The sequence below is a fragment of the Scomber scombrus genome, chromosome 2, assembly GCF_963691925.1.
Source record: "Scomber scombrus chromosome 2, fScoSco1.1, whole genome shotgun sequence".
In the NCBI taxonomy this organism is placed as follows: domain Eukaryota; kingdom Metazoa; phylum Chordata; class Actinopteri; order Scombriformes; family Scombridae; genus Scomber; species Scomber scombrus.
The window spans coordinates 14,660,121-14,666,823 of NC_084971.1; positions in this window are offsets into that span (position 1 = coordinate 14,660,121).

Sequence of the window (6,703 nt, forward strand, 5' to 3'; positions counted from 1 at the left end):
TTCTTCTTAACACTCCATTCCAACTGGTTGAAGTTCACTCCTCATAAAACACTTTATGTCCATACTCCATTAGCTTGTTCACTTAGGTGACACGACACACACAAAACAACAAACCCACCCTTGAACATTCGCTCCATTGATTTGCTGTTCCAGTCAGAGAGACTAAGGGGAAATGACTGAAATTGAAGTTATTCAAAAAACTTAAAAGATTCTGGGCTTTTGAAAAAACATGAGGAGCTGGAACACACCCCCTCCGCTCCGCTGTTGCTTCAGCTATTAGTGCAGAAGTGAAAACTTGCAGATGAGAGAGGAGTGGGACAGTGCGTGCGAGAATGAAGGCTAAACTGGCCAGCTTGGCAAATTGTATAGCTGAATGGGCACATTGAGATTATTCCTTTCCTTTTTACTAAAATTGAAACATGGTAGGAATGAGGGCATTTGTGAATAGATTCCTTTGATATCCTTGCATTTGAAGAGCTGATGCTTAAAAGTAGTTCATAAAAGTGATGGTGTGCTTGGAGCAAAGTGTTTGATGAATACTTTTGTGCTTTTGCAAAAAAGACTTTTGTAGTGAGAATATGTGTGTGTGTGTGTGTGTGTGTGTGTGTGTGTGTGTGTGTGTGTGTGTGTGTGTGTGTGTGTTTGTTTGTGTGTGCCTGTCAGTATTGGGATGGGTTTCTGTGTGTGTCTAAGTGTAATAGAATTTAACACCATGAAATGACTAAGAGGTGTTTTGATATAGCATTTTGAGATTGCAAAAAGCAAATAAAAAACCAACACTGCACTGTTTGATATCTATGTCAAAGCCTCCCTGACAGGAGACAGAGAGGCAAAAAATGTAATGTAAGGTGAATTTCCTGGCAGCAAATATCTTTACTTTTGCTCTGTAAACAGAGATCTGTAGGATGTTGACCCCCCTCACTAAAACACTAAAGTAATAGCTGAGTGTTGACAGAGAAGAACAGCAGTGTGATAAGTACCTGTCAGTCAGTTTTCTGTGGGGGCAGATGTATGGCCTTTAATTAGTCTCAAAACCCACGCACATAAAAACCAGCCATGATACAAGCACACGCACAATAAAAATATCAGCAAGCAGAAAACCATCTGCTATGATACATTTTGATGTGAGGCTGGGTAGGAACACAGGGCTGTAACAAGTGTGAGTTCATCCCTACCTAAGCATACAACTGCTCCATACTCTCTCTGGGGATGGAATAGACAGTTGCTGGTGTCTCTGCTCCTTTAATTGATCACTTCGAACACTGACCATGACCTTTGATTGACTGCTTGGTTTGATCCCTGACAGTCCAGGACAGACAGCTGCATGAGAGAACAACCATTTTAGCTCTAAGCTGCATAGAGGAGGTCAAATCAATCACAATTTTGATTTTGATTCCAGCTGTGCACTTAGAAGTGTTAAATGCATGCAGTCAGATACAAGGCAAGACACCAGTTGACATTGCTTAAACAATATTCAGAATGAAGAGGGCAGAAGGAGAAATTAAATTAATGTGAATTCCTGCACATATTAGTATTAATTTACACGTTGCTAAAGTGTTTAAGTGTCATTTAGCTAATCATTAGTTTGAAACTAACTAGTAGTTATTAATAATGTAGGAGAGACTTTAGATAGTGTTGCTTTTATTTGGTGAGGTTTTTGGACATCAGTTTTAATTATTATTATTTATCATAATAAAGCTATTTATGAATTTCTTTTCATAGGGTTCACAGATTCTTACTTATTCTGCTGGTGCATCACTGAAACCACCAACCTTTCAGTCACAATAAATACAAGCTACCTTTTTATCCGTGTACTGTCTGTACCCGGGACAAAACAACTGCAGGCAGAGAAAATGTGCTGCTGAGACTAATAACAGGTTTCCCTGCTGTCAGTAGTTCCATCAATAGAGGTGTTGACACTTGACCTGTGCATGGTCAAACATCTCTGGTGCTACAAACTGGGAGATCGGTTGTTGCCATGGAGGCATCTGACTCCCACACAACTGAAACACGATTTTGCAGCCACATTTACGGTTTTAAAACATATTACTGGATATACTTACTGAAACACTGTGATGCAGTATGCTGAATGACTAACCAAACAATAATGGTATTGAAAAGCATTAAAAGGAGCTTTCAGCACAGTGTCTGACTATGTACACACACACACACACACACACACACACACACACACACACACACACACACACACACACACACACACACACACACACACACACACACACACACACACACACACACACACACACACACACACACACACACAATCATATCCGAAAGATACCAGTGGGAGAGTGATTGCTTGTTGCTGTCTGTTTTCTGTTTTGATCTGCTGATGAATGCTGGAGTCATATATCTCGCTGAGTGATGAGTGACATTTAAGACAGATTTTTAAGTATCAGAACACAGGATGTTAAAGGGTGACCAAACATTTAAATGGGTTTCATTTTTTCAATCAACAAACTGGAGCAGAATTTTATTCAGATTATTTTTTAAAGAGTTTTTGACTTAACATTTTCTGACAGAGAGATATTTTTAATATATAAATGTGTAATCTATTTCATGAAAACAACATTTTGAATGAAATCAGCAGTGTTGCTTTAATCTTTACCAGTCTTTGAAGGAAATTTTAAATTGTGAATCTGACTTGAGCCTCACATTTAGGCAGAATCATTTCTTTATTTGTTCTTGAGAGCTAGCCTCAAAAGTTTAACAAACATGTTTCCTCTGTGGAGTATATCTCCCCAGAAATATCCCCTCAATTTCCTCAGCGTTTAAATAATTAATTATTTTGCTTTCAGAAAGGAGAAGTGAGTGTTTCTATAATCGAGCAAAGTCTATGAGATAGATCAGACAGACAAACTTATACATGACATTTTATACTCACTGCAATACACAGTATATTGAAAGCAATCCTTTGCAATAAGGTGGTCTATTCAAACTGTGCTGCTGCTGCACTACTCTGCAAAATCTATCATAACTTTGTTGCAGATATATGTCAGCTGTTGGCCACAGCCAATTCAAACCAGAAGCAGAGCTTTCCTGATCTATTATCCCTTGTGAGAAACCAGGTAATTACTACTTAATTACTACTTCTTTGCTAAGTAGGTTAATTGTTAGTACAGTTGCACAATGTTGTTGTCTTAAGTCCATTCAGTAGCTGCTCATGTACTTGGCAATATCAGGCACTGAGACTTTGGGCATTGGCAGCCTAAAGGACCAATATATAATATGCTTACTGTACTAGCTCATGAGATTACTGTGATACGTTATCAGAGATTTAGAAGACATATACAATACTGGCTTCTGCAACTATAATATTACAACCAGTATGTTCTCCTTTGTTGTGTCTGTTTTTGTTTTCGCTTGTGTGATTTAGCCCACTGCCCATTCAACCTGATCTTGGTTGTGGCATGTAATTTAAACACATTATGTGCAACCACCATGTACTGAGGTGTTAAGGGGTTGTGGTCATTTCACATATTTTCTGTGAGATCAGGTTGACAACCATTTCGGCACCCCAGGTTGCCAAACACGACACAATGGCACACAAACACAGTGTGCTGCAGCCATGGAAACAAGTAAACTAACTGGATCAACTAAGATACAACCTAAAAACCCACATAAAAATTGAATCTGGGGAGGAGGGGGCATGGGAGACAAATTTGGACTGCAGTACCCATTTTAAACACTTCCTGTCAGTGTTACATATTTCTGCTTTAAATAGAGGGAATCTGATTGACGTAATGTCTGACAGCTTTTCCTCATCATCATCCCACTGTGTGTTCAGTATTTACATTGGTATTAATCTTGAATTAATTTATTGTGTGGCTGTACTCAGTGTGGTTGTTTACCATGCATTATGATATGTTGTCAATTTACACAAAGATAAATTATGGATACCCATGTTCGAGTGGTGTGAATTTCGTGCTAAATTGGTTGAGCAAACTCGACACCCTCTAGCAGAGCATATGTTTTAGAGTAGCAGTTAGTATGATTGGAAGACGGCAGTTTCCACTTGCTGGACTTGATTTTCGGTTTCTTCTGCCATATTTAGAGACTGCTGGATTGCCTTTTGCCATGCCCATAGTGGCCGTGGTTTCCATTGTTGCTGTGCTTGTATCTGTGTATTTTTCTGCTGACATTATCCTCTTGTAAAGTCATCAAGTGTCATTCACTGCCTTGATGGTATGCTATGTAAAAAAAACCCCCAAAAACCAACAACCTAATTTCAGGTGAATTACTAAGGTTTTCTTGTGGTGTTTGTTTATATACTCCAAATCCTGTAGAAACTCCAGTGCACTGCTGTCCACCTTCATCTAAAAATCACCTGCTGTTGTTTCTGTGAGTTATTGGCATTGATACTATATAATGCCATTTTTTTACTACAACAATGTAGTCCTTTCTATTATAACGTATTGTGTGGGTGTGCAGATCATGCTGATGTCAAACTTTCACAAATCAATTTGGACCAAAAACTATGTCTGACTTGACTCCACAATGACCAGGTGAACCTTTTAAAAGGTTTTCAACTCACTTCCACCACCAAGCAGCTATTGCAAGCACTAGATCCCAACTTAATTTCTGGGTAGTCGTTGTAAATCATGCAATACCACAAAGCATTGTGAAGAGATAGATAACCTTATTTTAACATTTTTGTAGAGTCAAGCCATAATGCTGTGTAGAATGTTGTTTTTCATTGCTGTCCTATTGTTAAAATTCCTTGATTTCCTCTTCCTCTACTCTGCTGTTATTTGAGATTTACAACTCATGAAGTCAACAATATTTTCCTTAAAATAACTGCAGTGTAAATTCACTAATATTCAATATATACAAACACAGCACACTACAGTTAATTGAGTATTTTTATTCTTTTTTTCTCATAAGATGATATTCAGACTTACAAAGTTTTCACAACACATTTGTTATTTATGAGACAAGTGGAGTGAAAGCAAATTTGATGTAAAATCAGAACAAATTACAGTCATCTCATCGTGAAAGTATTTAAATGATAAATAAATAACATCTACATAGATTTCATGTTGAAAGGGATGCTTAACTGGCACATGCTAATGTTTATTACATCTTAGAAGCAGATTTGCACCAAATTCAGGCTTACTTATGTAATAACATCAGAGAAAATGCTGAATGAGGACTGGTACATATGGTATACGGGAACCACGCGAACCACTATATGGGTGTTGAGTCTCTCTGCAGTACTCTAGAGCCTCCACCCAGGACTTCTTCTGCGCCACTGTGGTAATATGAAAGGCATGGATTTTCATCCAAATTGTTGGTTGTCCACCAACACAGTTTTGTTATGTAATGTATCCCTCTCCGGACCATTTCTAGGCAGTAATGTTGGGATCTCAGTAAAGACCTGCAGCTATTTTGAGCTTATCTTGATTACTCTGGCCTCTAACAAAGGGAAGATCAGTGTGCTATTCTTGACAGTAAGCATCAAGCATTCAAAGAAAAATTATAAATGTTTTTCACAAAACCCTCAATAGCTGAACAAAGAAAAAATAAAAAGATAATTCTCTCCATGGTTGTTGCTCTGTAGCTCAGGCTGAGTTTGTTTTCTTTAGCTGTGTTTTCTCTGTTGTGGTGCCACTTAATTCTAAGGTTTGTTAATGAAAGGTCAATGCATGTACTTTGATTTACACAAGCAAATATGCTCTTCGTGTTAGATTGAACACATGAAGAGAGAAACATAAATATGGTTGATCTGTATCAAAAAATAAGTGTTTTTTTCAACTTGTGCCATGTTCATAATCCCTTTTACATATTTCTAAAAGGAGAGTGTTTTTTTGCAGTAACTGTCTTTTTCTGTGTTATTTTTGCCTTTATTGGTTAATGTGCAGTGAAGAGGCAGACAGAAAACAAGGTGAGGGAGATGGTCCAACATGCAACAAATGTACTATGTTTTTTATTTCTGCCTCCCTTCTTAACTACCACTTTGGTTTCATGTGAAGTTTATTACATTTTTAATTTCAATACAATAATAAATTGTTCAGGTTAAATGAACATGGATGAACTAGATTAGAACAAAAATCAAACATCATCAAACAAATAAAAACACTCTTTTAGAAGACAATGATGTACTTATGTTATAATTATGATGTTGTCAAGCTGTTGTTGGCAACAACATAACTGGGTCTCTGGTGATATGCTGCTGTGGGTTTTATGTGCCAAGGTTTCTAGATATCTACTGCTGCAGACACCTCAGTACAATGGAGATAAAGTCAATTAACAAATAATATCATTTTCAAAGTTAGATTCAGTCAGATACACTTGCTATGTTCTACCAAACACTAAAGAAATATATTTAAACCTGACAAGCTGAAAACACATCTGACATATCACCTTATAAAGTTGATATGGTGAACATGTTATCAAACAGTTGCCTATTTACACATTCAGCAGGCACAGAGTAACATTTGGGTCGTGTTTCTGGCAAAAATAAACACCAGCTCCTGAAGGAAACATCTGGACTTCTTGCTGCTGAATAAAAAAACACTACTATTTTGACCAGCTAGTCGCTAACTTTGTCTGTCTGCTATTTGGTGCTGTGAAGGTAGAGTACAATGCGCTTATCAGAGCTTTTTAACCACAGACGGCTGCTTACTGCTGCTTGAAGGGAGGTTATGAAGACAGTGAGAGAGAACATACATACATTACA